Source organism: Egretta garzetta, unplaced genomic scaffold, assembly GCF_000687185.1.
Source record: "Egretta garzetta isolate BGI_Z169 unplaced genomic scaffold, ASM68718v1 scaffold103, whole genome shotgun sequence".
In the NCBI taxonomy this organism is placed as follows: Eukaryota; Metazoa; Chordata; class Aves; order Pelecaniformes; family Ardeidae; genus Egretta; species Egretta garzetta.
In genome coordinates this window covers 129,203-140,912 of record NW_009259101.1, presented here as the reverse complement: position 1 = coordinate 140,912, position 11,710 = coordinate 129,203, and positions in this window count along the sequence as shown.

Below are 11,710 nucleotides of genomic sequence, written 5' to 3'. Positions count from 1 at the left end.
TTACTTCTTTCTTCTAGACACTCCTCTTACCGTGTGGCAACAGCTTAAACTCTCATCACAAATCTAATGAGGAGTGCAGCTTAATGGAAAGCAGATTATGTCAAAGAGATTTGGAATCTTTCTCTGACAAGATTACAAATATGAATGATAACGGAGACTGTATCACTGATATAATAGAATCAGACTTTTGGACGACTCCTGGCTTTATGCCTTTAACATTCAGATAAAAAAGTAAAAAAAAGAGCACCATGGAAAACCAGAATGGCACATACTGAATCGAATTAAATTTGTCAAGTTGACAGTCTCACTGCAATTAATGTGGATGCACCAAATAATTGCAATTAGGCTATGAAGACTATAGACTATATTAGACTATAAAGGCTATAAAGACTTTCTCTCGTGCTCTTATATAGCTATAATCATCTTCTGCAATGATGCAGAGATGTGATAGTGTAAACATATATTTGTTCCTGGCAAGTTTTCACATTATATAAATATTGGTATGGTGATAAACAGGAAAGTCAGTGAACAGTTCACAGAGCTGTGGGATGCTTGGTACTGGCACACCAAGGCACTTTTTAATACAATAAACCACAATGTTATTCCTGCAGGAACAAAGAATCATATGCAGAGACCTGGCTCTGGACAGAATGAAAATTTCTATAGGCAATCTCTTGAACACCACTGGGAAAGCTAACGTGGATTATTACGGAAGAACACTGAATGGGAATACAGCATTCTTTGATAGAAACCATTGCAACACAACCATCATGTGTGTACTTCAAAACCATTGGTAGTTCACAGGGGAACAGCGAGAGTGATAACTGCCCTAGAGAACAGGACAGAGACTGAAGGAACTCCAGTCTCCAACTTACCACAGTGAGGTTATAGTTGGTTTGATCAGCTTTTGATGAACAGATGCATATTAGATGGCTCTTTAACCTAGCAAGGACATCTGACCTGTTCCTATATGATCCACAAGCTTAAAGAAATGAAAATGGGGAATAAAGCACAATTTATAACACCAAGAGGATGTGGCCAAGGCATATGGTGTGTTACCTCCCGTTTGATGCCTTCAAGTCAAGCGGTGGGGTCTTTCTAAAGATAGTTCATAATTCTGTCACAAGTGAGTGGTATTGTTGCAGGGAGTGGATATGAATACGTGGTGTACACCACGCACAGAGCAGATTAGATGGTCACAAAATTCATCTTGCATCTGTGAAATACATCCATTGGTATCCAACATGAACCAGGTTGGATATCATGTCTTCTGTACTTAGCCTCTCCACACTTGATTCCCAAATACCACATAACTACTAGCTTTCAAAGTCATCTGATCTTTCAGTTAGATCAATTAGATTCCCCAGGAATTACATTTCTTAAACAATATAATGAACCAAATCCAGATTCTACTCTGCTTTGTGCTCCTAGCAGAGATAAAGAGAACTAGAGATTTTCACAGAAGTTACTGGAAGAGCAAAGATAAACCAAAGTTCAAAATTCATAGCTTTGGAAACAGATACAAGCCTCTTTTGTTCTGGTCCAGACATACGTGAGCATCAGATGTTGCTTCCTGTGAGTTCGTTTCCCACAGGATTCTTTCAAATGACAGCCTCACCTCTGTGCTGTCCCTCAGGGACTGCATACACGTGCATTTAGTAGAATAAGTTGGTATGGCTTTTTTTATTATTATTTTGTCATTTTGGAAATCCCACTTTTTAATTCCAGTTGTCTTCTGAAGAGTAGATACCCTACTGATCCCCTAGCTATCTTTGGGTTGCTATTTTTTCCCCTTTGAGATCTGAAGAGCCAGCTCTGCTCTGTCTGTTCAGTATCACAAATACCAACTGAAGTGCTAATGAAGATGCATCTGCAGGGCCAGATGCTGGCCTTGGTAACAGCTGTACCCAGTTACTTCCCTGTCTGCCATTGCATATTCTGAAATGATTACCTTTCAGAAGATAAATATCAATGTTTTAAGTTATATATCATCTTTGCTATTGCACCAATCCACCAGACAGCACAAACTTTAACCAGAAATGGTGTTTCCTGGCAATAGAAAATATACCCCTTCCTGCTTATGTTAGGGACACGTTTGATCCATGTTCAGGCAGACAGTCACCGTGGGATTCTTAAATCCTGCATTTCCATCTTTGCTTTTTAAAGTGAAATAAGAGTAATTTGCCTTCAGTGGAATAGGAAAGCCTTTGACTTGTCCTTTGTCACGACTCCACTTGCCCCACTGAGCAGCAGGCCCCTATTTTTCTTGGCCGCTTTTGGCTGTCAATGCATTTCTAGGAGCCTTCTTGTTGCCGTAACTCCACTTGTCCCACTGAGCAGCAGGCCCCTATTTTTCTTGGCCGCTTTTGGCTGTCAATGCATTTCTAGGAGCCTTCTTGTTGCCATATCACTCACTGGTTCCCACTCCAGCTCAGCTTCAGCTCCATTAGCTTGGCCTCAGCCCAAATCAAGTCAGGTTTCTACATTACTTGTGAGCAGCCTGTCCTCACTTTTCACTGTGTAAATCCTTTTTGCATTTGAGCTCAGCCAGGAGTTTGGTCCTGATTCCTATTGCTTTCTGCTATGCCTGCTTGACTTCCTGCGTGTTGGGATGGCACTTTCTTGTGTTCTGAGGAGGCTGTCCTTGAAAACCAATGGTCTGTCCTGGGGCCTTTGCCCTTTGCTGCAGTAGTAAGTTGGGCAGAAGTTTCCAGGGAATGTGATCAGGATGTGGGTGAAACAGATTGTGACATACAGTGGTAAAGAAACAGATTAACGTTTGCTCCTTGGAGGGGCGATACAACCACAAATGCATAGATACTACCAGAAGGAAACTGGAAGGAGGATTTAATGTTATGTATGCAAGCTGAAATATTTAATGACTGGGGTTTCCTCGAGGGCAGTGTTTACAACTCTAACTCCTACAAGCTAGCCAGGAAAGGATTATTCTCCTTATAAAATCACCCTCTGTATTCCTGTTTTATTCCTGTTCTGCAAGCTGAAGCACAAAGATCCATTTAGAAGCAAATAGGACATCTGCAGTCACCGGATATTACTCAGCGTGTCCTTTGCCGATGACTGCATTAAATCATTTCCCCCAAAGATCACACCATCATTTGTTTCCAACACTGCTATTTCCCACGTCCTGATATTTGATTCTCACCTGTTCTGTTTTTTATCTTAAAGATAGCCAAGTTCAAGGAAAGTTTTTGAAGATACTTCATAGCAAAATACTAGGATGTAAATGCATTGATGGAAGTAATCTCTATTTAAAAAAAAACACAACTAATCTTCTCCAGACACAACTCTCCAAAATTGTTTATATTGGCTTTAGTAAGTTATTAATCAAAAACTATTTTGATGTTTGCCATCTCCTAGTTACTTATCAGCTGGGCACTTGGTTCACTTAAGTTGCCAGAGCGATGACATACCAGCTTTTGACCTTCTCTTTCCTTCCCTTAGTCTCTTATTTATCAAAGACCAGGTGCCCCAGCTGTCAGCTCCACCATTTATTTCTAAGTGGCTCTGTAGGAGCGATTAACCTGAGCAATGTACATCTTCATTTTACACACAGGAAGACGAGGAGCAGATGAAGGAAAACACATTTAAGGCAGAAAACCTCTGCACACCACCAGAGCACAAAACCCCTTGTCCAAAAACGTAGAGAGAACCCTATGAGGAAATGGAAGAAGGAGCCCCTGCTGTTAATTATACGGTTACATCTCCATTAGGATCAGTTATGACAGAAGCAGAGGGAAATCTGCCCATTCTTTGGATTAATCAAAGTGAGGAGGCTTCAGATTCTCTGGGGTTTTTCTATGGCATTCCACAACTTGTTCTGGTGTATGAAACTTTTCCTTGTGATTTGCTTGCGTGCCTTTTCATGTCTTCTGTATAACCCCCATGCTTTTTAACCAGCAGACCCGTGTAAACTCTATGCTGCGTTAAAGGAAGAGAGGCTAGCAGGGAGCTCAGCTTTCATAAAGGGGGAACTTCATATGTAGAATCAACACCATATGAATTTTTTCATACTAGCTTCTGTCCCCTTGCCTTATGCAATATTTTTTACCCCTTCATTCTTCCAGGGTTCTCCATATTTTCTTTGCTTAGTTCCATTTGTCTTCTCTCTGTTCTCCTTTTCTAACATTCCTTCCTAAGTAGGACACCAGCTCACCAAGATATATTCAGATCACACCATCGAATTCAGAATAATGAAGTGCATTTGAAGTTAAGCAACATGAGCTTGCCCATTCCTTCCAGGCACAAGACAGATCTGCAGCTGGTATTCAAAAGCCCTGGGTGTTTGCTTGTCGTGCCTTATGTCTCTGCATAAAACTGAACCTTTGGTACATCTTTTGCGATAACAAATCTATTCCAATAGCAAAGAACTTGATACCAACTTTAAAAAATACCACTTGTAATTCTGTTTTTCCCTCTGCTCCTTAGAGTTCAAGAGTCACTCACTAAGCTGCTCCTTAGAGAAGACAACTATGCTTGTAAGTGAAGTAATAGCCCATCCCATTCTAGTGGAAGGATGTGATGAAGAACAACTGTAGATAAGGTGCAAGAAGCAACTTGTATGAGGCAGTGATTTTCTGCAAAATAAATTCCCAGAGACAATCCAGTGCATTTTGAGAAATTCAGGTAGAAAGTTCTGAGGAATGAAGAAACCTAAAAGCAATGAGAAAAACCACATCACCAAGAAAATATTGAGGGGAATATCCTGAGGACCAGGCTGTATAGATTCTCTGCTGTAATTGCAATGTAGTGATAAAGCACAGGGATATGGACTCCTCTCCTTCCTCAGCAATGCAAGGACCAAATTCACTTTCTAGGCCAAATCAGAAATGTTCCAAAGTTTCTGGTTTCTGCCAGCTGTAGAAGTTTTCAAGGGATCTCCACAGAGGTTTTCTGCCTTTATTATAATGTCATTTTTCCCCATCTAACAACACTTGGCCTGTTCCCTCAGGAGGAACCTACTGTCCCCAGATAGTGGCCGCTCATCAAGTATGCTCATACCAAACCCAGTCACCCCTCTGCACTCCAGAGGCTCCTCAGGGGCCCTTACTCATTACGTTCTTCTCCCAGCCTGAATAGGAGTTAGCTGATGTGTCTGGAGGGCAGTGCGGAGTAGAGTGAGCTATGAACTTCATATGGTTATTCTGTACTTAATCTACTTCTATGTTTTCTCTCTCCTCATGCAAGAATAAGGAAGGTCCCCAAGGAGGGTTTCTGGACAGATCATGAAAATCACCAGGAACTGATAAAAGAAGTAGACAGGATCAGTAAGAAGGCAGCTCTTTTGTCCAAATCTAATTTCCTACTGAGCTTCATTCTAATATTCAAGGACCTTTCATGCTCCAAGATATTATGCATAGCTTTCTTACACCAGGAGGTATCATATACCAGTCCCAGGTACTGTGAGTTACACTTGGCAGTCTAGAAGAATACTTCTCCAAAGCAGCCATCTTCCAAATCCTAGGCTGTGCAAGTTCCCATTCCTAAAAATTCAGGAGTTTGACACAGGGACTGTATCGCTGTTCCAGTATGGCCTGACAGAATCCAATAAGGTAAATTTGTCATATTTGAAGATGAAAAGTTCCAGAAGTGAAAGAGCAGACAACAAAAGTAGCAGACCTTTGGACATATACCTAGAAAAGGGAATGTCTCCAGCAGGAACCCCGCTTGAGAAATCCACAGGGTGGTTCACAAAGATGTGAGGCAAACCCAGCATCCCTCAGGAGATGCTTCCTTGCCTAAAATTGTTGGTGTCACATTTGTTGTGCTAAAAGGCACTTGGAGACATGCTAACACGCAAATGGGAAGAAACACATTGCTAAAGACAGCCAAACTTCAAATGTTATTTAGTACTTTGAATTTCAGCTGTTTGACCAAATCGCCATATTTTGTGTTTGTGCCTACCTTGGCCTATATGGCGTTAGCCCAGAATGGGCTTTCGCAGTAAACTCTTCTACAATTAACGTAGCTACTTCTGCTGATAATGACTAGTTTGTCCAGTCCAAAGGAAAAGCAAATTCGTAAACTGCTTTTCATTGTAGTATAAAATCCATATAATTGTTATTTCTAGCTCAGGCAACACCCTTATTTATCATGCCAGCTCTGTAATTGTTGATTGTGCGAAGCACTTCTGAAATATCCCGAAAAGTACCATATCACGTGGGCTGTTAGCTTGGGTTTAGCTGGTGGAATCTAAGGTAGAAGGCAATGTACCCTGCAAGTCGACTGCATATTTTTGCAATTTCCTACATCACTACCTGCTGCTTTGTTCATATATTTCTTTATACCATCCACTATAAATTAAAAAGACAAGAAGTTCAAATACACCCCTGCATCTCTGTGCTCTGTTCAGCACAACGAACTTCCAGTAAACTTCCTGTGTTCTAAACAGCGGACGTGAAGCTTTTGTAATATTTTTAATTAACAGCAGTTCCCAGGTCCGTGTGTAATCCTGACTGATTTATATTTGCTCTGTTTCTATAATATCCGTTTTATAATAAACGGGCGGCCACATCACGCAGCATAGCTCAAATGCCACATGTTCATAAGCTTAGCCCATCCAAAGAAATATTATCAGCTGATAAAAGGCTTGAAGGAAATTAAATGTGAGGGAAGAGAGTTAAAATGTATAGCTTAGGGAGAAAGAGATGAGAGGGCGAGATATAAGTCTACAAAAATCAGAAGCGTGTCAGCAATGAAGCAGGAACAGCAGAGGCACAGGGGTACAAAACCAGGCATAAGCACAAAATGACTTAGGGGAAGATGTAAACTGAATGCTAAGGAACTGTCGGGGTTTATTTACATACAGATCCCTGCCAGTCCAAACATAATCTCCATATAAAAGCACATTCTAAACTTGATTATAGTAGATTTTTTTTTTGGTGAATATTCTAGAGTAAAACCGAGAAATGGAGGCCATGAAAAAGAACAGTCAATCTTCTTGACCTACTTGATCATTTGCCTTCTAATAGCTTTCCTCCAACTGCAAACTGTATTAGAAAAATATTGTTTAGAGGGAAGCACCTAAAATTTAAGAGCAAGTGCTGAAGTTACTGAAACAAATTAGCATTCCCAATATCAAAATTCCAGGTTTAACCTCAGCTTTAAATGTAACCAGATGTACAGAGATAAGGAAAGACATGAGTAAAAGTTACGAAGCTTTATCTCTGCCTTATACTTACACTTTGTATTGCATGCATCACTTGTTAAATGGTCATCACAATGCCAAGGAAGCTTGTGCTACCACCTTAGCTTTATCACCAACAGGTATATGATACCTTTGAACAAGTTTAACCACGATACCAGTATAACTGACAACAGTATTCCAACCACGTGAGAAACAAGAACACCCATGGGAATTACTAAAAAAAAATATATATATATATAATCATTAAAGCAAGGCACTTTTCCCAGGAACAGTATTTTGGAAAACCAAACCTGCTGAAGGAAACTGGAATTTTGCCAGATGTGGTACTCAAAAAGAAAGAGCAAAAGAAAAAAAAGATAATAAAAGAAAAAATGAGAGCATCTGAAGATTAAGCAACTGTGCAAAATGAGAAATCCTCCGTCCTAAGGCAAGTAACAAAAAACTGGGCCAATATTAGCATATGCATTCAGTATGCTTCTGGAAGCAAGGAGATGTTTAGAAAGACTGAAGTGTAACACCTGTATTTTATACTAAGGAAAACACAAGAATAATAAAAAAAAAGCAGGAAGGGTAACAGAGGACACCATTAAGCAGAGATGGAGCAGGCCAGCTGGACTGTTATGATTTAATTAAGGAGAGTTTGACTCAGTGGGATTCACACATGGGAGATTATTCCTATCAAATCTGACAGAATTTTTCACAGTGGTAACAAATATCATCAGGGGGAAACTGTGGACATAAAACCGATTTGACACTGTATTGCACATTTTTAAATCAGGAAGTTAATGATTGGGGTATACACAGCATGAAAAGCTTGCAAAAGAAAAAAGCTGGCTTTGAAATGAAATATATGAAATCAAAAGATAAAGCATAGACCAAATTTTAATTTACTCAACTTCATCAGACTAAATGTATCTGCCTACTCCTAATATCATTTGGTCAACTATCTGTAAAGGCATAAAACTCTACTTTCAGCAAAACAAATTCCCATCTTCTACCTAAAAGGGCATAAATTGTGCAGTTTCTCAATGTGACCAATTCTTTCTTTGATTCTGGTCTCATCTTTTCTCCCTGGGAGAAGCTCTCTTCTGAGACCGCACCTGGAACATTGCATGCAGTTCTGGGCTCCCCAGTTCAAGAAGGATATGGAGCTCCTGGAGAGACAGTCCAGAGGAGGGCAACAAGGACGATGAGGGGCCTGGAGCATCTCCCCTACGAGGAAAGGCTGAGGGAGCTCGGCTTGTTCAGCCTGGAGAAGAGAAGGCTGAGAGGGGATCTCATCAACACGTACAAATATCTCAAGGGTGGGGGTCACAAGGACAGAGCCAGACTTCTCAGTGGTGCCCAGCGCCAGGACAAGGGGCAATGGGCACAAACTGAAGCAGAAGAGCTTCCAGTTGAACATCAGGAAGAACTTTTGTACTTTGAGTGTGCCCAAGCCCTGGCCCAGGCTGCCCAGGGGGGCTGTGGAGTCTCCTTCTCTGGAGATATTCAACCCCCGCCTGGACGTTGTCCTGTGCCCCCCGCTCTGGGTGAGCCTGCTTGAGCAGGGGGGTGGGACTGGGTGAACTCCAGAGGGCCCTGCCAACCCCTGCAATGCTGGGATTCTGTGTGATTCTGTGGGAGCTCACTGTCAAGCTGCTTTGTCAAGAACCAGTTTTCCTATCATTCACAGAGCCACAGAACACTTGAGGTTAGAATGTACCCTTGGGAGATCATCTAGTTCAACCCCTGCCTTGCCCCCAAGCTGGATAAACTAAAGCAGGCTCTCTGGGCAACCTGTTCCAGTGGTCAACGACCATTGATAGCCATTGGTAAGTGTCCCAGCCAGGAGGAAAGACACATAAAGGTGCATAACTACCCTGAGAACACACTAGCAGATAATCAAGTAGGCACTATTTCTTCAGTGAACCCACAGCCAACAAAAAGCCTTTCTACTGTTTTATCTTTACAGCGCTGCTGTGTGGCACAGAGGACATTAGTCAGCAGCTTCCATTTATTTTTTTGGATGGTTAATATGGTAGGGCTTAACAGGACGGAGCCCAGCCTGTGTTCAGCTGAATGCAAGGACTTAATTAGAACCTAAAAGCCTGGTAATTTTCTCATAAACCCCTCTGGTGTGTTGTATCAGCTGAGGCTATTGCACTACCCAGGCAGTTGTTCTACAGGAGCTCCAAGTCCTTGCTTGTTGAAAAACTTCTTTAGTGAATGCTCCTCAGCTCTAAAACTCATCTTTCTTGGCTTAAGAGAAACGAAGTTTAGTGACTTTGGCTCCAAAACTGTACTTTAGTTAACACTGAAGGTATTTGCGTTAGTCCAAAATGTTTCTAGAGAAAAGTTTAAGGTTGAAGTCAGTCACTCTAGATAACATCAACCAAATAACAAAGAATGTCAAAGTTAAAGGATTAGTCATTTATTTTACCAATAGTAATGTTTACAGCAACGTAATCTGTTACAAAGATAATTTTAAAATAACCTAATATTTGGAAGGAAATTAAATGCAGGCTGTGGCAGTTATCTGCTCTGAAGATCAGAGCCAGGGCCACACATTTATCCTCTGTAATAACATTCTGAGTTCAGTTTGCAGACTTCCAGAGCTCTCAGTTTGGCAGCAAGAAAGCAACACATTCATCTCTGTCAGACTGATATCGTGGTCGCTTCATAGACAAAAAGGAAGTTAGTGGGTTCCTTACTAAGAAAATGTAATAACAAGGTACATGTGTTAAGTAATGCCTGGCAAGTTTAGCCCTGCAGTTTCATATACATTGTAATATGTTCTAAAATCCAGGTGCTAGTGTGACATTTAATTATTTACTTTGTAGGGTACACATGTGAAAGCTGCATTCCACCACATAGCTGCATCATGTAACCCTGTGTCAGTAATCTTTTTCAGGGATGATGATGCATAAATGCCCTTTCCAGAGTGATTTGTGAGTGGAGAGAGGAAGCCGGAGGAGGAATGTTTCCATGCCACAGCCTTGTGGTGTGCTTCTATACCACAAATGCCTCCAGCGGATTATTAGTCCTTGACTATTTACCTGTATGGAGGTATAGTTGTTGCTCAACAGACCTAAAGAAGGGCTTGTGCAGTCCTGAGTGAAGGTCAAAAAGCCAATCCCACAACTGATTGGTGCTGAAGATACCAAACTGGACATGTTTTCCTTTATGGCTACCATGGACCATATTACCCAACCCATCTGGGGAACCAGTCACAGCTTTCTAGTTCCTTGCTCACCAAACACGAGTCTTCAGCTCTGAGAGGAACTGGGGATTGGGAAAGGGATATATCAGACATAGGTTGTGAGTATAAGGCAACTAGTTTTTTGCCTCTAGGCCTAATCCCTAAATAAATCTTCACCTCATCTCTGGATATGGTAGTACCTCTCAGCTCTGCTGGTGTATCAGCATCTCTGAGCACTGTAAAAGCTGTGCAAATCTGCCCCACGCAGTATCTCACTGCAGCACGTGTTCTCAGAACTTCCCGGAGCATGGGCTTAGCCCAGTTAGCACTGGGAATAGTTTTGCCACACCAGGCCAGGGCTCCCCTGGGGACCTACCTCAGGCTTATCTTCAGGTGTGTCAAATGAGTCAGCACTGCCCCGTCCCAAAGTTGCACCATTTATTCTCTACTCAGAAGTACACAGCTCCTCAGAACCTCACCATTTCTGGGTCCTCCCCATTACTGCTCCTCATGACATCTGCGTTGTGACATATGCCACGGAGTCAAAATGCAGATGTGAAAAACCACATTTTGGTCTCTGACCACATCATCTCTCCTCAAATAGTCCTCCTTTTTCCTCAAATCTCATCTACCCGATACCTCTCATACTTGTCTCTACCGCAGACCGTACCCAGAATAATGGCAGAAAAAACTTTCTACTTGTCCAAAGCATCTTGATGTCTCAGTTGGATGCCTAGAATATATAAAAAGCCACTTCCTTATTTTTCATTACGTAAAGAAGCCTGTACACCTTTGTGTATGTGACTGAAGAGCTTTGGCCTCTCTTAGAGCTAGTCACTTGTTATACACGGAGACTGAGTTTGTGTGGACTGGTACCCCAGAAAGCAGATAAGGACAACCTAAAGGTAGGTTTCCGTGGGTTGAAATTAAGATTCAACTCGTTCAGCTTTTAAATGTGAGTAAACTACAGTGAAGCTTAAAGAGGAAGGAAGACGTAGGCTTCTTTAAGAAAGAAAAAAATGCCCTTGAGCAACAAAACGATGCAGAGCAAAAGAAGCATGAGCAGAGCAGAATGATTTACACATGAAAGACGTTGTGAACTGTGCAGTAAAAGGTGCTTATTGTGCACAGCAGCATCCAGTTACATCAGGGCCTCGGTGGGCTTGGCTTACTCCACTGTGCTGCCACCCTTAATTACAGGGATCTTAAGTGACAGTAAATGTCTAGAGAAATCCCAGACTGCTCCGACACAGAGAGGTGGCACATAAAGGAGGGACTTGCATCAGGAAAAGGGGTTACCCAGGAAGTTTTCTGTCCTTTGCACAGAAGTACAACTCCTAATACATCTTCTGCTGGCAATGATC